Genomic DNA, 22,608 nt, shown 5'->3' on the forward strand with positions numbered 1-22,608 from the left:
TCCTCTGGTTATACTTTTCATTAATTTAAATTTTGAGTTAATGTTTCTTTTCTATTAAAATAAATCTATTAAAAGAATCATAAGCTTTAATCACTAAACTACTGATTCAGAAAAACAAACAAACATGAATTAGTTCTCAACCATTTCAGGAGTCCACCTTAATATGTTCAAAATAACCCCGAACAAGTTAAAATGTCCAAGATAGCAAGAAATTTCCCACAATCGGAGTCTAAAAGGAGGTAAGGGTCTTTTCACCCAAGGCACTGAATAGAGCTTTTCTTCTAACACAAAGTGTTAGAAGAGGTACAGCGAACAAACTGTAAAGGTAACTAGTGCTTTTGTTGTATGGCCCCCTACAACCTTCTTATATTTTAACAATTAATGACTATTGGCAGCTTCTAACCAGTAAGGATATAATGGTTTCTTGCTGTGGAAAGTGAAGTGAGCCTAAGCATATTACAAATTTTCTAACAGATTATCAGAACCCATATCAGAAAATTCAAATGAGTAACATTCAAGAATTTTCTATTTCATTACTGTGAAGACATTAAATCTTAAATACTTATTTAAGTATATTTAAGTGTTTTATACTTGAGTTGTCAAACTGTCAAAATTACCAAATTTACACCAAAACAATACACAAACAATATTTTAATACATACTACATATATACATGAACACACAAAAAAATTATTAATTACTGGGAGACAATCTAATTATTGATTTAAAAAGTAAGACACTTGTACATACAGAGCCCATGGCTATATATTTATTTGCTTAATATAATTTGTCAGTTAATGTACCTATTATATACCCAAAGGCACCTCGATCAAATAAGAGCCAAATATACCAACCAGCAACCCATCTAGTCTGCTTTGCATTTACTTATGATATCACCAGGACCCAGTGAGGCTGCTAGAAAAAGTATGGAGAAGACAGTAAGTCCACCTACACTTAGCCTGAACTTTTTTTCCTCAGAAAGAATTGTCACTCCATTCCGCAAGAAACCTCTATAATAGAAAAAGACAAACATGGGGATTATGCCAAATTGACCCCAAGCTTTATTCTTCTCCTCAAGGCACATTCAGTAAAAAGATCTAAACACACATCTGATTTGACAGGCATTTAGGTTTACAAAGAACGTGGTGACATGAAATCATACTTGTAGCATTCATGGGTTCTGTGTCAAAGGTCATTTAGTAGTATTTCAGCTGCTGCCTACTGAGATTTAAAGTGGGCAGAGCGTACAAAGCCACAAAACCATAGCACACCTGCTCTAAAAGGCACCTTCAGAATCATCTCCTCCAACATTTTTATTATACGAACACATTTTATAACATATTTGATTAACTCTGAATTTCCTAAGAGCTACGATAGAATGATACTAATTTGTATGAAAGACATACACTAATGTGTATGTCTTTCATATACACACACAAAAACAAAAAGCTAAGTAAGCACAACCACAAAATAAAAAATTATATAAATCAAAGGCTATGCTTTAAATGTGCATAATAAAAAATAAAATAAAATAAATGTATATGATAAATAATGAAATCTTAGGCTTAACACAATACTATATGTAATGGATTACTAGATTTTTATATTTCTCTGAAGAGAAACATTCAGGATACAAATTACAATGCTATGAAAATAAATTAGAACCTTAAAAGCAAATGAAATATCAGATTGAATCATCTCTAAAAATGAAACAGGATTAATTGCTTAAGTTATCAAAACATTCTAAAAATGATCAACCTAAAATGTTAACTATAGTGTGAAACTGAACTTTTTCCTGTGCCACAATATAACATAGAAAGCTCTCAAGAGCTTCTTGAGACAAAACCATTCAAAAAGAGACATGGGGGAGGGGAAGGCTAAAAGGATTGGCAAGGGAACTGAGAATAAATGCAATCCTCTAGGCAGTGGCTAAATATTTAGAAGAGCAAGTGCATTTTGTTTTTACCAGCTTTGGAATGTGTACCCAACAGCTACAAAAGAAAAAGAGGTGAGAGGTGCTGCCACAAACACAAAAATTTTATAAAAAGGAGGAGGTAGCTTTCGTTGCAGGGAAGAGATATAATATTTAGAATTCCTACCTTAAGTAGAGCTGGCATGTCAGGTAAAATTTAAAATTTTTGTATTTACATTCTGAATACTTCTGGAGCTTTCCAACCAGCTTATCCATATGGGGGAAATAAATTATATGCACCAAGCCCAATTTATTCCTGTCTTTTCAGCAAACCAGATCTAAGCTCAATCTATGTTTAAAAAGCTGGAATTGAAATAAGAAAATAGCATTTATCTATTCCACTCTCTATTGCTTCTTATCTATAGATCTCCAGTTATACCACCTCATTTATGAGGACAGTATTCTAATGTTCCTCTCTATTCAAACTTCTATTATAACCTTAGCAGCTTTCAACATCTACATAGATGCCTACAAAGCTTTGGTAATAAACACCCTTTACTCCATTGCTAAGTCTTGACCCTTTGTCATAACCCTGAACAATCTTATCTCAAAAAAATTATAAACTCCATCATTTTACTCTCTGATGATAACTTTCTCCCCTTCTACGTCTCTCATGCCTTCATTTCCACTATGCTCATAGGGACCTCCAGAGCTAAAATCTATTTTCCACTAGCTCCCTAATCCTGGGCTCAATTCCTTTCCTACTGGCTCTATCACTAAATAGTTGCATATGCAAGTTACTTAATCTCTTCTTACCCAGTTTCCATATCTGTAAAATGGGAATAGTAGTATGTATCTCATATTCACTCATTTATTCAACAAGTATTTGAGCCCATTCCGTGTGTCAGACACTGAGAATAGCACGGAAAACAAAACATACCCTCCTTGCTCTTATGGAACTTACATTCTAGAATCTTCTGTAACAACTATGGTTGTGGTGAGGGTTAAGAGTCAATATATGTAAAGAATAATGTACAGCACATAATTTGCAGTATTTGGCACAGCTGATCATCTAAACTGCTCTAACTTCAACAACTTGGTTTCCCTAAACTCACAATTTTTACTGTATTGTCTGGTGAAACCTCAATCCTAGACTAATGCTACATTCTAATCTCCCTCATTCATTTAAGGCTTCTAAGAAAATTATAACTATATAGATTTGTTCCATTAAACCTGTGTGGTTTCTGGTCTTACTTGGATCTTCAGGTTGGCTCACTAATTATTTCATTTCTTTTATCAGTTCCTTTTCTTATCTTTGTGGAGCTTCTTTTTCTCTACTTAAAACACTTATGTTCCCCAAGCTCCTGTCTTCTGCCTTTTTTTTCTCTTCAACCCACATATCTTCCCTTGATGGTCCTATGGTTTCAATCACTTCTTGCAAACTGATGAACTCTTTAAGCTAAATTTCCAGCCCAGGAGCCCCATCTATATTCCATAGCATCAAGTTCAAAAGTCAACTGCCTTGTTAGTTCTCCTCTACTAGTGATGTCACAATTATCTCAAACTCAAACTATCCAAAACTGACTTCTGTATTGTTTCCTCAACTGATTATTCATGTATTCACTGTTTGTTTGGTGTCATCACTATCCCTGGAGTCAACTTAGCTAGAAACTTGAGTTAATCTTGTCTACTTTTTCTCTCCCACTGGTCATTTCCAAGCATCAAGTCTTACTAAATTTACTATTTATCAACCAAAAAAATGTATAGACTGAAATCTACTCCCACTTCTCTATTTCTATTGACAGTCTCAGTTTAAGCCCTCATCACTTCTTATCAAGCCAACTACTTCCGAAATGGCCTCTCTCCCTCCAATCTTTTTCCCTTCAAGTTTATCCTTCACAACAACTATCAGAGTACTCTATTAAACCTGAATACAATCAAACTGGGCCCCTACTTAAAACCCTAAAATGACTGTCCAACGCACAAAGAGATGAAGTTCAAGCTCCTAAACATGGCGCTTAAAAAGCTCCCATGATTTGGTCACATATCTCTCCAGATCCATTTTCAATCACTCGCTGACCCTCATCTCATATTTCTGCCAACAGAGATCTGCTTGTATGTCCAGAACACTCCATGTTGTTTCTCACCCATGAGTCTTTGCTCCTTTTCTCCTTCAGGCTATTCCTCCCTTCCTATTTCCCCGTGCCCCCTCATTTCAATGCCCACACACACACAATCAATATCTCCCCTTCTTTGTCTCTCCCTGCCACCTCCCTTTAGTATTCAGTTCAGGCATTATCTTTTCAAGCAAGCTTTCTTTGGCCATTCTTTTCCGTTTCTCTGTATTATAGTGGCCATACTTTATATAAGTATCTGTTTTGTGACTGTATCCCTCATTTGACTGTGAACTTCCTAAGTGCAGAACCACAGCTTTACCTACCATTCCATCTCTAGCACTTGGTACGATGCCTAGAAAATGGTAGGCAAATGTCACATGTTTGTCACATCACACTATCCAGTCTCATACCAATAGCAAGTCATCAAGTATCAAATTGTAAAGTTACATAAAACTTAAGATGAGAAGCTGGATGATTTATTTTTCCTTTCTGAATGTTAAGCGCTACTACTAAAATGTTATCAATGGGTCTTAAAGATTAGCTGCTACTCCATTCCACAAAAAACAACTTCTATATTGCTAGAGTTTACCCTCTAAATGATTTCATGTCTGTCCTAAAAAAGTTAGTAATTCATCAAATGTATCCCTACGTGTTCTGACATCTGAAAGAAATATATGCTGTGCAAAAAGCAGGATATGCTTGGTATGGAAAGGGAGAAACAACATTTGAAGCCACAGATTAAACAATACAATCAACCTGGAGGATTCATTTAACTCAATTAAAAAAAAATTTAATACGAATACATACTATCCTTACAGAAATGCACACAAATAAATTGTGGAGTAACATAGCAATTTTGCACTAATTTTAAAGATAAAATCAAGAAATATTTCTTACTTTCTGAGAAACATTTCATGAAGTTTATACCCTCAAATCTACCAGGGTATAATTTGTTCTCCTGTGCTGTGTTGATATGGATTTATCTAAAATAACATAAAAATACCATATATTATACGACCGCCTCTCCCTCGCAGAGAAGGGAAGCAAAACAAATACCAGATGTGAGTGGTACACTGTTATAATTATCCAGAGCTCTTAGTGAACATCCCAAATTATCTGACTTGATGGTCACAGCTATAAACTGCTGTACTCTATTTTATATAGGTTCTTAACAAAATAAATGTCTTTACGCCACTGCAAGAGCTTTCCCTTTTTATTTAAAAGTCCTTACAATATGCCACATATGTGCAAAGAGACAGGAAATACTGTCTCTTCGAAGAATCTCTAAAAGTGAATTTAGGCCATGTACATCATTTCTGCTCTAAAGAAAAATCATTAACAGTCATGTGTTTTGCCTGTTAAAACCATGTGTCACTGAAAGTTAAGCTATTTAAAGTAATTAACAAAAAACACAAAGAGAAGCTGAAATTCTTAGGGATGTTATGTATATACTGTGAGCATATATGGCTATAGGATGAGATCTTGTCTCAAGAACCTCTAAAGTAATGCTCTAAATGGAGTGTGAGTCTGAATGGGTAAGGAACTATTACTCTAAAGGATTTGTTGATTCTTCTCTCTTTACGTCTAGTGCCTCACTTTAGACTACTACTACTAGTTTCTTCACAAATCACTTGGAATTTTCTCTATTAACAGTCTAACTGTATTTTACAATGAGAATTTCCCAAAGTTATGTCAACATCCCTGAAACAAGTATTACTCTACCATAAATGATTTAAATATTATTCATAATATTTAAATATCAAATTTATACATGCATACTGTTAAACTTTCTGATTTTAAGCCATGACTCCATTAACCCACCTTTGGAAGAAGAAAGTACACTATCACCATTTGTGCATTATGGGTAGACCTGCAATTAGACTAATAGGTACTTCTATCTATTTTTCTCATCTCATGAACATATGGACACAAAATTCATTTAAGAGTAAATCTAAGCAAAGTCCAGCAGTGTGTAATTTACCAATATTACTTTTTATATTGTCAGATAAAAGAAAGGGAATAATATAATCATTTCATCATAATCTGACAATATGCTGGCAACCCTAAAAAACAGTACTGTTTATTAAACAACATTGAAAAAGATGACATACTCCTCCTCTTAGAGATCTACTTCATATGGTCTTTTACAACTTAGTGGTTAAGCGCACAGTGTGAAGCCAGACTGCCTAGGTTTGAATATAGGCTCCACTCACTAGCTAAGTGACCTTACCTAACACTTTCTGTGCCTCAGTTTCCCTTGACCTACCAAACAAAGATAACAATACCTTTCTCACAGGTTTGCAATGAAGACTAAATGAATATTTTAACAATACTGAGAATAGTGCCTGATACAAAAATGCTTTTGTTTGATAAACAAAATAAAATTTAAGTATTCTAAAATGAAATGTTATATCCACAAATGCAATAGTAAGAATATACATATTTTAAGATAGAAAAAAATAATAAGGTAATATCTTTCTCGAGCTTCCTAAAATGTGGCAAATAAACAGAAAATATGTAAACGTAGAAGTTATGTAAATTTAGTGATTAGAAAAATGTAAAAGAATTAAAAACACCTATATCCCTAAAAATAAATGAATACATTCTGGAATATCACACAACCAGAGTTAGGAATTACTATGCTTTATCTGCTATATTAAATACAAAGATAGAATAAAATACTAAAGACGCTCAAAAGAAATTTATTACATTTGAGAACTCACAAAAATTAAACACAAATACATAGCAAGTACATGGAAAATACTGAGTTCTCCCCAAAATCATTCACTTTTATTTTTTTCAGTTACTATTTTAGATCGAACGTTATCAGTAGCCATACATTACTATCAGTAATTATTAATATCAAAGATTAAAGAATTCTATAAGTTTAAGGTATAAAGAATAATGTAATAAATATGAGTATTCACCATCCAGTTGTTTTTTTAAAACACACATTATCTTGACTTCTGATATCTACTTTGTGTTCAAACTCACTCACCCCTAAATTTTATGTTTATCATAGCCTTGTATTATGTGTATCAGTATCCTTAACAATATATTACTTAATTTTGCATGTTCTTGAATTTCACATAAATGGAATCGATCAGACTATAATCTTCAGTGATTTCTTTTGTTCCAACATTATTTTCCTAGGATGATCCAAGTTGCTGAGCCACATGTGTAATCCATTCCTTTTCAGTATTGTATTGCATTCCATCATATGAACAACAATTTACTTATCCTACTATTGATTTTTTGTTGTTATGATCAGTACTATATAAACAACTACATACATCACCTGGTATGTCTGTATAGAGATTTCTCTAAGACACATACCTCGGAATACCAGATCATAGCCTATCTGTATCTTCAACTTTAATAATGTGAAATTATTTCCCAAAGTGAATGTACCCATTTACATTAGCACCTGCAATGTCTAAGGGTTCAGTTGTTCCATGTCTATACCAACAGCAATATCAGTTGGCTTTTAAGTTTTGAGACTCTAGGCGATGTGAAATGCCTTCTTAATGTGGTTTTAATTTGCATCTCCCTGATTCCTAATGAGGTTGAATATCTTATAATATACTCATTGGCAAAATGAGTTTATTCTTTTGTGAAGTAACTATTGAAGCCCAGTTTTCTATCAGATTGTTTATCTTTATTTCCCTGGGTGGCATATTTTTATATGTGCTAAGTACTGGATTAGACACTCTATAGTATCTATTAGTGAAACAAAATTCTTAATTTTGATGTAGTCATATTTGCCAATCTTTTGCTCTATGTTTTATGCCTTTTTATCTTTACTCAAAGTCATAGAGATATTCTACCCTATTATCTTCAGAAAGTGTTAACATTTTACTTTACCTATACCTTTACCTTACCTATAGATTTAGATCTATAATCCATCAAAATTGGTTTCCCTAGTGTGAGGTAAGTAGTCCAACCCAAATTTTTTTCATTTAATTAACCAATCCCAATTATTGAAAGGGTCATTTTATTTCACTGATTGGCAATCCCAGTGCTATCACAGATCCATTTCATTAATGAGTATTTTACTATTATCTCTTAGCTCTTCCATATGAGTTTTTGGATTAGCTTGTCAAATTCCACAAAAATCTATTGCTATTTTAATCAGACGGCACAGAACCTACAGACACAACTGGGGAGAACCGGCACCATTACAACGTTCAAGTTTTTGTCTATAAACATGGTACATTATAATATTTAATTAAATCTTTTTTTACATCTGCTCAATGTTTTATAATTTCTCTATAAAGATACTGAGCATGTTGTTATTCATATTTCTTTATACTTTTATAGTAATATAATATTTTTAATTGCATTTCTATGTCAGCAGAATCTGAAAATTTGTATAATTCTGCATCCAAATTTAAACTTTGAGTAATCCTAGTAATTCATCTATGAAATTTTCTGTGTTACACAGATAATCATATAATCTGCAAATAGTAATAGCTTTTTCTAATTGTTGTATCTTTTTCCCATTTACTGTACTAGCTTCTAGTACAGTACTAGCTTCTAGTACAATGTTGACTAAAAGTGGCAGTAGCAGGCACACTTGTCCTTTGATACCAAAGGGAACCAATGCCTTCAATACTTTACCATTAAATGTAAAGAAGGTAGGGCTGGAAATTTTCTTTGGAAAAAAATGCCTTCATCAGGTTAAGAAAGGGGCCTCTCATTCACTGACTTGCTAAGAGTTTTACCACAGATGTATCTATTCAGATGCACACGATTATTTTCCTTTAAAGAGCTGATGTGGTAAATTCTATTAAGTGACTTTCTAATACGAAACCAATTTTGAAATTCTAGAGTAAACCCAACTTGGTTATGATGGGTTACTTTCTTATTCAGTACTGGTCAAGTACAGTCATTCCCCTTTATCAATAGGGGTACATTTCAAGACCCCCTGAGGATGCCTGAAACTGTGGATAGCATGGAAGCCTACAAATACTATGCTTTTTGAATCTGATAACCAAGACGGCTACCAAGTAACTAATGGGCAGACAGCATATACAGCGTGGATATACTGGATGAAGGAAGGATCCACATCCTGGATGCACAATTTAAAACATATGAATTGTGCATTTCTAGAATTTTCCATTTAATATTTTTGGACTGTGGTTGAACATAGGTAACTGAAACCATGGATAAGGGGGTACAACTATGTGATGATATCTAATCTATGAATTTCTGTACATATGTCTGAGTTAAAGACAATTATCATTTCTCATACTTGGAGCTTTGTAAAAAGAGTTGGGACAGTCATTTCTTTTTCTAAACCGTGAAATACTTTCTGTATGACTGGAATTACTGTTTTTTTAATGTTTTATAGAATTTGCTGGTAAACCTGTCTAGAACTGGTATTATTTTCTTTGTAAGAATATTTTTCCTTTATGTTTTAAGGCTATGCCATTTTCTAATACTTCTTGAGCCAGTATGAGCTACATTTTTTAGGAACTGGTCCACTTAATCTAAGCTTTCAACTACATTAGCATAAAGCTGATCATTCCTGAAACACCTGTAGTAACATTTCCATTTTCATTCCAGATTCTGCGTTGTGACTTCTTTCCCTACCTATTAATCTTGCCAGTAGTTTGCTAATTTTGTTAGTCTTCTCAAATAATCCATTTTTACTTGCATTGTTTCCTCTTTGAATTACTTTTATTTTCTCTAGTTCATTAATTATTTCCTCGTTATTTCAATCGGGGAGTGTTTTTTCTAATTCTGAAAAATGCATGTTTATTATTCTTCAACTTTTATTCCTGTAATATAAGCATTAAAATCTATAAATTTCCACTTTAGCTATACACAAGTTGTCATGTACAATAATTTATTGTTGATATTCTTACAAGTTTTTCTTTGACCCACAAGTTATTTGGAAATAAACACATTAATTTCCAAACACACACACAAAAAACATTTTTTCTATTTAAGTTAATGGCATTGTAAACAGAGTGTAATATGATGCCAATCTACTAAAATTTGTTAAAACTGGTTGTATTTGACTAGAATGTGATCAGTTCTTCTAAGTGCTCCTCTCTACTTTAGTTGTGGGGTACAGTGTTCCATACATGTCCATTACAGTAGGCTTGTAAATCCTGTTATTAAAATCATCTACATTTTTTATTTTTTTCTGCTTGTTCTGATATTAAGAGAGATTACTTTAAATAACCTACAATAATGATAAATTTACCTATTTCTTCTGCAGTCCTAATTTTCTGCTTAACATATTTTGAAAGTGTATTTCAGGTAATCATTTATTTAAAATTATACCTTCCTTTTGCCACTATTTAGTGACCCTCACTCTCTGGGACAGGTTTTCTGCCTCAAAGTCAACTTTGTACCATATTAATATAGCCATACAACATTTCTATTGGTTAGTTATGTCAGGAATATATTTTTAAATCCTTTTTACTTTCAAGCTAAAATATGCTTTTTAAGATATTGCTTGTAAACAGCATATATTTTGTTATTTTATCCCATCTAATAACCAGTTTCTGTTAAGTGGAGGATTTTTTCAACTGGAGGATTTTTTCAATTACAGTAATTATGTACTGTAATTACTAATATATTTGCACTTGTTGCTGCTGTTTTGTGCTTTCTACCTGCCTTCTCTTTTCCATGTTTTATTTCTTCAACTTCCTTACCCTTTTTTCAGATTGAATTTTTTTTCTTGTTCTATTTCCCTTCTCTATTAGTTTGGAAGTTACATATACCTTCTAGATTTTTATTCCTTATCTTAGAAATTTTAACATGCATGTTTAACTACCAAGCCTACCCACAAGCAATCGATAATTTTACCCTCCTCCCAAGTTTTATACCATGTCTGTCTGTAACCACACATGTTTACCACTTCCTGTGTTCTTTATCCTTTTTACATCTCAGACCTTCCATCTACAACTGCTTTCCTCATCTATGAAAATGTGGTGATCAGAAACTCAGAGAATATAACGGTGGAAGTACGATCCAATACTGTTACTTGCACTGCTGACCTTACATTAAAGACAGATAGCAATTCCCAGGCTCTATACAACTCAGGTGAAAATGAACAAGATGGGGGTGTTGCTGTGAAACCTTAAAATAGCTAACACCTTGCTTTCCTCTCCACATGCTCAATATATTGTCAAAGAATAGACTGAATATCTGCCTTACTGCTTTGAACCATTTTTGAAATTAGTAGAGTAAAACTCCACTATGTATCAGAAACAAGAAGATGATGATGTTCCCCACCAAAATAGTCAGCTTGACTTGATAAAATTATACAGCATGTTATAACTACTCAGTTTCACTATTGTCACAGATAATACATAGGTAGGTTAAGCATGCAAACAAGGTATAGTAAAGTATAAACAAATACTAATGAAATGGGGTTAAATTTTAAAGTTTGGGTTAAAAAATAAACTAATAACATAAAACACAAATGTCTCTGAAATAATATACAAAGTAGATCACATGTGAAATGTTTACACAATTGATGCATACATCAGGCATTAATTTTTACATAAGAATTATTAAACTTAGAGGTTGAAACATGATAAAGGTATTTCCTCTGTAGCTCAGCAGTTGGGCTAAAAAAAGGCACTGGTTTTAATCTGTCTTGTAGTATACAGCATAACTTCCAAAACACACTTGAACTGTTTCTATTCAAATAAAAACATACACCAGGCCTGAATTCCAGCTATTTTGAATGAGAAACACTCAGATAAAGTTTTATTTTATTTATTAAATATCTATGACAGAGAACTGATATCAAAGTACAATCACAGGTTCACAAAATGGAGCTCTATGCAGACCCATTAATAAATGCCAGAAGTAATCCAGAAAATTATTTAGTAAGTGAAGAGTACTTTACGTCTTTGGAGAGCCATAACTGATGGACGTAAAGAGATTTTATTCCATAGGTTTGGAAATCCACAACGCATTTGTTTGCACTGATTTATTTATTTGAGAAAAGAAAAAAACAAAAATATACAATTCCCCATAACAGTGCAGGGAACAGAAATGCACAGCCAACTTGGTGCATAGATATCAGCCACTACAACCTAAGGCTACTTAATGCTTCTAGTAGTTTAAGTATTTTTTTTTTTTTTTTTTGAGATGGAGCCTCACTCTGTAGCCAGGCTGGAGTGCAGTGCCGTGATCTTGGCTCACTGTAACCTCCACCTCCTGGGTACAAGCGATTCTCCTGCCTCAGCCTCCCCAGCAGCTGGGACTATAGGTGCACACCGCCATGCCCAGCTAATTTTTATATTTTTAGTAGAGACAGGGTTTCAATCTCCTGACCTCTTGATCTGCCTGCCTCAGCCTCCCAAAGTGCTGGGATTACAGGCGTGAGCCACAGTGCCTCAGCCAAGTCTTTTATTGATATTATGGTAGTGGTAGAAGTGCTACTGGCAGCATCATTTCAAAGTAATTACTATACAAATCTATTAGTATTATCAGAATAGATAAGCAAAAACTCAGGAAACAGGATACATTAGGTTTCACAACTTTTTTCACTTTTAGTAAAGCAAGTATACATAGTCTTAAATTCTTAATCATATTAACACTAAATATATAAACATAACATTACGAATTACTATATATAAATGAAATCATGTCACTCTTTGCTTCAAGACCTGTGGTAATTTCCCATCATGTCCAAGATAAAAATCTAAATTCAGAATAGCAATATAAAGCTTTTTTCTTCATTTGCTTACTAATTCTCGAGCCTCATCTCTAGCCATTCTTCCACTCATCTTGCAGTTTTACCAAACATGACTTGCATACCACAATATGTGTGTGCATGTGTGTCATGCCTTTACATGTATTATTCCCTCTCTATGGAAAATTATTTTCCACTATGATATTTTACTAGAATAACTCACACACATACTTTAAAACTTGGTTTAAATGCCATCCCCTCTATGCATATAAGACAGAATATCACATCAATTACCAAACTGTATTCTAAAGGTTTCTCACTTCATTTTTCTTCCCTACCACACTAGAACCTCCTTGGGGCAAGGTACTGTATCTTTCATCTCAGAGTCTCATTACCTTGCATACAGTAATCCATCATGTTCATTCCACAGATGAACAAACATAGGCCCAGATAAACTGAATTATTTTCTCAATTTCATAGGCCAAATAATGGTAGATTCAATATTAGAATTTAAGACTTCTCCCAGTTTAATGCTTTTTCTATAAATGCACCTAAGGATACCAGACCAGAAAGAATTATACATTAATATCTAGAATATTCAAGACAGACAAAGAACTAAAAGGAGTATTAAAAAGTGAGATCATTAAAAACAAAAATAAGACACAAGTTACTTATAATGAATTTTCAAGGACTGGGAATAGGTGATAAAATGAAACAGAAAAGTTAAACTTAAAAACTATCTTAAAATAAGAATTACATAGGAGTTAGTAAGTGACATCTACATTTTTTAAGAAATGAAAAAATAAATATAAGTAAATTAACACATCTGTAATCAGCTTATCAAAGTTCAAAGTAACTAAAACCTTTTTCTTAGCTATAGCAAAGTGAGGGCGTAAAACATGCAGGCAAAAATCAATCAGATCAAGCATTTATGTCAAGGAGAAAACTACATCCCTTAAAAACTCAAGATAAATGTTAGGTTTACACAAACTCCCCATCTAAAGATAAAAGCTATGGAACATGAAAATGAATTGGTATAATGTTAAATTCATTAAAACCTTGTACGAAATAAGAAACTATGAAGACAACACTCGCATGGACTTAACTATGACCACTCTCCTTGGTCATCTTTCTCTGAAACTGTATCCTCACTAGAGTATGTTTCAGCGAATTAAAATGTGTTAAAGACATGAAGAATCTTGAAAACAGTAACTAGGTACAAGCCACTCACTCTCAGTTAAAAATGTTCAAAATAAGGGAAGTAGAATTTGTGTTCCCTATAATCCTGAGCTTTGGGTCTTAGTTGGGCCCTGAAAAACATTTTTTAAAATTTCAAATACAAATTCCTATGCCAAATTCTGGTGAGTTAAGACCAAACATTAACCTGAAATGGATCACAGACCTAAATGTTAAAGCTGTTAAGTTTCTTTAAAAAAAAAAAAAGGGGGAGGGAGTAAATAAGATCTGGAATAGGCCAAGATTTCTTAGAACACAAAGTTTAAATGAATAAAATTATGAATTAAACTCCATCAAAATGTAAAGCTTTGGCACTTCAATGATAGCACTAACAAAACTAATAAGCCAACAGAAAGGGAGAAATATCTTTAATACCTGTTTCCAACAAAGAAGTTTGGTCCAGAATATACAAAGAGCTCTTACAACTAAATAATACAAAGACAAATAATCCAATTAAAAATGGACAAACTATTTGAACTGACATTTCACAAAAGAAAATATACAAGTGACCAATAAATATACCAAAAGATCGTCAAACATCATTAGTCACCAGTGAAATCCAATCAAAACCAAATGATACTACCACTCACCTACTAAGGAAAAAAACAAAAAGACAAAAAAAAGTGTAAAAACATAGACAATTGTTTGCAAGGATGTGGAACAGCTAGAACTCTCATACATGGTTGGTGGAAATGTAAAAATGTTACAAGCAGTTTGCAATTTTGCAGTTTCTTACCAAGTTAAACATAAACTTACTGTATTTACTCAGGAATACAGTTACCCATACTGTAACAGTGTTCCTAAGTATTGACTAAAGATAAATGTAAGATATACATGCATATAAATTTTTATGTAAATGTTCATAGTAGCATTATTCATTACAGCAAAGATCTAAAAAAACCCAAGTTAATAGTTCCATTGGAGGTGAATGGCACCACAAATTGTGGTATATTCATACAATGGAATACTACTCAGCAATACAAAAATAATGGAACTACTGACACTTACTAATCTTGATAATATCCTAAGCAAAAGAAGGTGCACAGAAAGTATATATTGTATGATTTGATTTATATGAAACTCTAAAAACACTAAATCTAACCTCTAGTGACCAAAAGTTCATTGCTAGGGGCAATAGGTGGGGAAGAACTGTTTAGGATGATGGAAATAATGTTCTATATCTTGACTGTGGTAGCATTTACACATGCATGTAAGGATGTCAAAGCTCATCAAAATGTACATGCATACTGGTGTATCTTATTGTAAATTGTACCTCAAGTTCACACACACACACACACACACACACACACACACACACCCCAGGGTATAGTTTTAACTTTTGTCTTAGAATTGGCCTGATCTATACCATAGGAACATAGTAAGACAGCCATCTTCTTAAGTATATTCCCAGCCAAATGGATATATGAGAAGGTGCAGATTCCATTTGCTTAGACCATTCAAATATAGAATATGCAGCTTTTATTCCTTGGGTTTGGGTTCTTTGATTTATGTAACAGAATAACACTGGGACATTATCCTTGAAGTTCATGTCAATATTATTCATAAAATTGATATGGTAAAGTCTCTCTCTCAATATATTTCCCCTTAAAAAGAGTCATATCAAAAGTAGCATTAAGATGAAGCTTCGGTGTTTACTGATCATTTAACAGCCTTGTCCAAAGGTCTGAACTAAGCAATGTTTAATACCAAAGCTACAGAAACAATGAACAAATTTTACAGCAACCTCTCAGATGGTAGTTACATTAGTTGGAGTTAATACTGGACAAAAGGATAAGAAACTGTCAGTTGATTCAAGGTGCATTTAAAAGAAATTAGTAAGTAAAATTTTAAATGAACATGTATTGGAAACTTAAAACATGTATTAGGCACTATGCCTCATATGCTTCATTTAAACTTTCACAATTCTGAGACTGTCATGCCCAACTTACATGCAGAGAAATTCAAGCGTAAGGAGACTAAGTAACTTGGCCAGGGTGACAGCTAGTAAGTTACAGGATCAATCCAAAACTGTTAACTGCTATATTTGTTCCTCTTAAGAAATACCATATTCAAAAGGTGAACTCCTGATATATTAGACATATAAACATGAAAAATAAAACTATGAAACTAATAGAAGAAAATCTAGGAAAATACCTTTATAATCTATAAATTAGGAAGAACTTCTTACTACTCATGAAGTCAAAATTTTGGCATTAAAATTAAGGATACCTGAACCATAGTCAAATGACTGACACATTGGGGATTATTATCTTAAATACACAAGGAATTCTGGGAAATCAACAAGAAATGGAAATATATCCAAAAAAAGGGACAAAAGATAAGAAGAGGCCATTCATACAAAGGAAAACCCAAACAGCTAGCAAGGAAATGAAGAAATGATCAAGAAATGCCCCTGGTAAACAGAGAAGCATAAATTAAAGCAACCATTATATTTAGCAACTGAAAAATTAGCAAAATGTAGACTATTGTACGATACCAAAGGCTGGCAAAAACGTGAGCTAACAGTTCTTTTACGTTGTTGGTGAGTGTAAAAAATGGTGTTCCTGTTTTTAAAATAATATGACATAATTTAGTGATTATTAAATACATGACTGACCTTTACTCAGCAATACTGTATCTGGACTACACCTTGTCCCTAGATATGGTAGTGCTGAGAAACTCTTCCATAGCCATTAGCAACATGTAGGAGGATGTTTATTACAGAATTATTGGTATCCAAGAATTGGAGTCAATCTGGGAATCTGCCATTAGGGGAATTGATACGTGATTTGTCCTTACTGTACAAGGTTAAAAGCAATGAACTAGATGTACACACAGCAACATGACTAGCTATCAAACAATGCTAAGAAAGTAAATTATGGGCCAGGCGCAGTGACTCATGCCTGTAATCCCAGCACTTTGGGAGGCTAAGGCAGGTGGATCACCTGAGGTCAGGAGTTCAAGACCAGACTGGTTAACATGGTGAAACCCTGTCTCTACTAAAAATACAAAAATTAGCTGGGCTTGGTGGTGCACACCTGTAATCCTAGCTACTTGTGAGGCTGAGATGGGAAAATCACTTGAACTCAGGAGATGGAGGCTGCAGTGAGCAGAGATTGCATCATTGCACTCCAGCCTGGGCCAGCAACAGGAGTGAAACTCTATCTCAAAAAAAAAAAAAAAAGGTAAATTATATAGCAAAGTAGCACTTACGTAAATACAAAACGCACAAAGAGCTACACAATTTTACAAAGCTAGCTACATAACCAAGGGCATTTATAAAACAGATTGGGTCCAAGGTCGGAAGGACGGAGTGAAAGGATGGGAGCTGAAATTGGGAATGATGACTAAAAATATAATCCAAATGAGAGAATGCCTCTAAATAATACTAATGCTCTGCATCTGAAATATTTTAAGTAATATAACTACATCAGCTACTAAATTTGATAGATGTATGCATATGTATTAGAACTCCCCTTTTTTCAGAGATGATGAAGCATTCTACACATTTTGGTTTTAACTATGACAAATTTGAAAATTCATGGTATCTAGTTCTTGCTTGTTACCATCTTAGATAAATATGTTCAAATGACCTAAGAAAAAGAATACTGAACTAGGAATCCAAAAAGCTGTGACCTAGTACAAGCTAACTAGTGATGCAAACTTAGCAAAGTCATTGTAACTCTTTGTTTACTTTACTGCAAAATGGCTTTGGATGATTCTCCCAAATCTCTGCAGTCCAAAATTATTCCACTTTATTTTCTTAATGAATATTTATTAGTATAAAATTATTTTCTGCCTACTCCAGTTCCTCCTTCCTTTACTTTCTCCCTCCCAAATAAAGCAAAACCCAAGAGTATCAAGAGATTCAGAAAAATGATGTAGCAATAGGAGTGAATGGTAACTTAGTTTTAGGGCAGAAAGGAGAAAACGTTAAAGACATACAGTGATTTTTGACAGCCTTTTCAAGTATTTAAAGCAGAGCAAGGTTAACCAGAGCCCAGGTTCAGACAATGTATTTTTTGAAGGATTTCACTATACGCTCTTCCATATGTCACTGTATCTGCCTGGCATTACCACTTCTGAAAACACACATTAAAGTCTCTTCTAGGGTTTCTACTTAAAGGCCCTAAGTTTCAGCTTATCTGTGTCGGTTTTCAGATAAAAAGTTATTTTGGAAAAGATGATCTTCCATATTAAAAATGTATGATTCCAAGAAAATGAGTTTTTTCCATCAGCAAACTAGTTACACTAAGCACTATCTACTTAAAAAAAAAAAAAAAAAAAAAAAAAAAACACCCAAAACCAAACACTCTGCTAGAATTGTGGATTCAATGAATATAAAGACCTTAAGAGTAAAGGAAATCAGAATATATTTTAGGTGGTGACCACGAATAATAATGGATATCTAAATAATGGTGTTACGTTTTATTAAATGAAAACTGAAATCAGAATACTTAAAATATCTTAAATATTTAAAATTAGAATATTTTAAAACAGAAAACAGAGGACTTTCAATATAGACTAAAACAATAAAAATAAATTAACATAATATATAAATTTATTTTCCATTCACATTTAATTTTAAATCTGAATGGTGGGGAAGGGAGAGAGAGGGAATTGAGAGATCACAAAACATCTGTTAGGAATAATTTCAGCACAGATGTAGTTGTTACTGTGAAGGAGATGAAGGTTTTCCCAGGTTGCCATACTGTAAGGTTTTCTACAAAGAGCCATAGTTCATACCTCAATCTCTATGTACCAAGACTCAATAAATACATAATGTTGAGTAGGAGGAGAAATGTGCGTATGGACAGATAAATGCAATCCCTATGTATAGAGGGAACATGTATTAAATAACAGGGAGCTGTTTGAAGAAATAGAGAAAAATAACTTCTTAGAGAATGAAAGAAATAAGACCTTAAAGTTTCATAGCTATAATACAAGTAGACACTTGAATTCTACGTTTTGCTCTTCCTTTCATAATCTTTCCCTTTATCTACACCCATATTATATACTACAAAATATGCTTTAACAAAATTAATGAAATTCTAAAAATTAAGTTGTTTTCTCTTAGACAGCATTTTGCTACTTAAGTACTATATTGCCATCATTTCAAGCAACCCAGTTTCAGGTTAAAAAACAGTCTAACCCACCTCCATCAAGGCTAAAATCCAGACATTCTCATAACATACTGAAATTTTTATTTAGTAAAACTGATGTCCTAAAGATGTGTCCTTTGGTGATACAATCCTCAAAACATTGCCCCATCCAAAATAATGATTAGTTTCTATGGCAATGCCTACATAATAGATCAAATTTAATTTCAACTAGGGTTGCTGCAAAACTTTCTCTACTACATCTATTTCCATTTATTTTCCACTTTTAGTTTATACCTAATGATTATTTAGCCAGTAATATATACAACATTTGACTTTTTAAAAAAGTATTTAAAAAATCATTTTATCATATTTCCTAATCACGACACTTTTCTCGTTTAAAATTTTTTGAGTTTTCTTTCAACAACGCACTTTTATTTTAGCTTGTATCTCATTTAGAAATAAAGAGCATGCGTTTCCACATAAGTCAATGATCATACTGAAGAGAATAAAAAACCTTCTTCAATCCTAAAGACTATTTCTACAGCTTCAAGTTTTCTAATCTCTTGTCATACTCTTGCACCTTAATGCATATCTTCTTCCAACATCTGTATGATTTTTCTCCTCCTCCACTGCAATTCAATACAGGTAGTTAAGAGTAGCTAACAATATAATTCCATGTGATATTGCATCTGTGTTTACATCTGGCTCTAATCACATGCTTAAAAGTGATTTATACAGGTAAATCCAAAAGGGGAAAAAGCAAAATAAAAACACTACTATGAGAAATTATTATGCTGTTATTTAAAAAATATTCTCAAGTTTCTTAGCACATGCTTCCAAAGCTACTATATAGAAGAGTATGTACGCCATTTAAAAAATACAAGAGACTAGAGGAAGGAAGAAAACAGTACTAAACAAATATTTCACATGCTTTTAATATTAGGGTCATCTTAATAAATGATTAATTTTTTTTTTTTTTTTTTTGAGACGGAGTTTCGCTCGTTACCCAGGCTGGAGTGCAATGGCGCGATCTCGACTCACTGCAACCTCTGCCTCCTGGGTTCAGGCAATTCTCCTGCCTCAGCCTCCTGAGTAGCTGGGATTACAGGCATGCGCCACCATGCCCAGCTAATTTTTTGTGTTAGTAGAGACAGGGTTTCACCATGTTGACCAGGATGGTCTCGATCTCTTGACATCGTGATCCACCCGCCTCGGCCTCCCAAAGTGCTGGGATTACAGGCTTGAGCCACCACGCCCGGCAATACTTTCAATTTATAAGGTACTTTAAGTTTTTCTCCATGCTACAATGTATCTCATGACTATGTGGGAAAGTTTCTCAGTTCATAAACATGTAAGTGAATCACACCTATTCACTACTGAGCCCTCAGGATTTAGAATATTAAATTAAAGAAATACCTATCAGAAAATGAAAAACTATTTACACACACACACACACAAACACACACACATACACACATGTGAAGAACCATGACGTCCTAAAATAAGAAATTAACACAGGGTTTCCTGGTAATTCAATACCTACTTAATTCAAGATAAGGAGTCTGGCTATCCTATTATGGTACTGATATTGATGCATTTACAGAAACACCACTAAAAAAATTAAGGAAATAAATACTTCTAACATTATACCTAATGAAAGGCTTAAAATGTACAGTTACATTAATATAACTATATGGACACAAAATGAAAAGACATAACTAAATACAGTCTCATGCAATTATTTATATGCAAAGGTATTTTTATTTATATAGTTTGTTGAAATAAATTATTTTAATACAAGTATACAGCAATGAACAAAGATGTTTTTACTGCATTTAAGATCTCAAAGCAAAGTTATATTCCTTAATTTACAATTGGAAAATTTAATATATGCACTAATGTATACACTAACTGATTCTTAACTAAAGAGGTGGGAGAAGGCCACCAGTAGGAAAAGACTTGAAGGGGAAAGAAAAGATAAAATCTAAAAATCGCTGACATCTGAGTGACTGCTAGTTACCACCTCCTTTAGTAGCTCTCTGCCAACCCATCCATAGTCTAAGTCTACATAAGACATATAAAAATAATTATACAGTATTATCAATCAATTAATTGTAATCTTAACCTTTTACCATTTTAGATGTATTTAACATTTAAAATACATATTTTAAGGGACCTTACTATGAATTTTTTAAAGAAGATTAAAAAGTATTCCAAATATGCAAAATAAATACGGGTCAATTATTACACATTCTTCTTCAAACTTAAGAACATAAACAAACCTTTTTAAAATAAGGAGTAATACAATTGCTCTAAAACAAGAATAGCAATCTCAATTAGAGATTTAAATAACTCAAATTTATAAAATTATTTAAGTTAAAGCATTCCTGCTTCTTTCTAGTTTGAACAAACTAGAAAATGCTTATGCCTAATTTAATCAAGGCTAGTTTTAAGTAACAGTTAAGACTTAGAATTATACTGAAGGTCCCAATCAGCACAGTAGAAACTTATGATACTTCTACACCAATAATCATTTTTGTTAGCATCCTCTACTGGCGGTTTCCAATGACAGCAAGGGGAAATGGTGCTAATGACAGAAGGATATGGACCTGCTATTCCATCTAAAGAGAATTAATCAGCATGTGGTCATGAGTAGCTAGAGTACATCTCTAAAAAAAAGAAAAGAAAAAAAAAGAGAAAGAACAAGAAGAAAACCACACAGAAGAAAGCAGAAAAAGAGAAAAGACAGATTTTTAAAAAATATAACAAAACATTAAATTATAGATGGTAAAAACTAATTCAAGAAATTCTGTCACTCCTTTATAGATGACTAACATCATTATCATAAAGTTATCACACAAGGTTTGATGCTTTGGCCAAACCTTACTCAATTGGTTTACCCCTGTCAGTTATATTACCTGATACTCCCTTTAATATCCTACCTTCAGACATATTCCAGAAAGGAAATTAGAAGGTTTTAAGAAGCTTTAGCAGCAAAATCCACATATCTTATTTCAAAATGAATAAAATATATACATATATATATAACATAAACTATCTCTATGACAATCTTCCACTGTATACATCATTCCTTCATTAAAAAGATTTAACAGTTAACATTTTGCCAGGTAATTCTTTCCAATAAACATCTGCAACTTAAATATGACTGCATTGCTAAGAAATATTAACCAGCAGATATACCGAGGTTTCACAACACAATGGAATATAACTTCATTTTTAATTTGCAAAATATAAGGCTAAATCAAACAGCATGGCTATAATCACCAGCAATGGATGAAATACATTTGAGAACAAAAAGAAATACAAGGACAGAGCCAAAAGTGATGAAAATGGAAGATACCTGTAGTAGTACAGTGCTATCTTAAACACCTTTTGTTTTCGGAGAGTAATGCATACTGCAGACAAGACGTTTTATGCTGAACAGCCACAAATCTGTTTTTCTAATATTAAACACAAAGGAAAAACACTGACAGCAAGCGTGGTAAATAAATCCCTCCCTTGAGAATGAAAGCAGCAGACAGGAGGGGGCTGACATACATGCAGGAGAAAACTAAA

General features: G+C 33.1%; 1 protein-coding gene across 19 annotated transcripts in view; it reads right to left on the reverse strand.

Annotated features, from left to right (window-relative positions):
- Positions 1-22,608, reverse strand: part of ZEB1 (zinc finger E-box binding homeobox 1) — a 203,526-nt gene that overhangs the window by 178,222 nt on the left and 2,696 nt on the right. The gene's annotated exons all lie outside the window — the stretch shown is intronic.

This window comes from Aotus nancymaae, unplaced genomic scaffold (assembly GCF_030222135.1).
Source record: "Aotus nancymaae isolate 86718 unplaced genomic scaffold, 86718_ANA_hifiasm-v0.15.2.pri h1tg000077l, whole genome shotgun sequence".
Classification (NCBI taxonomy): Eukaryota; Metazoa; Chordata; class Mammalia; order Primates; family Aotidae; genus Aotus; species Aotus nancymaae.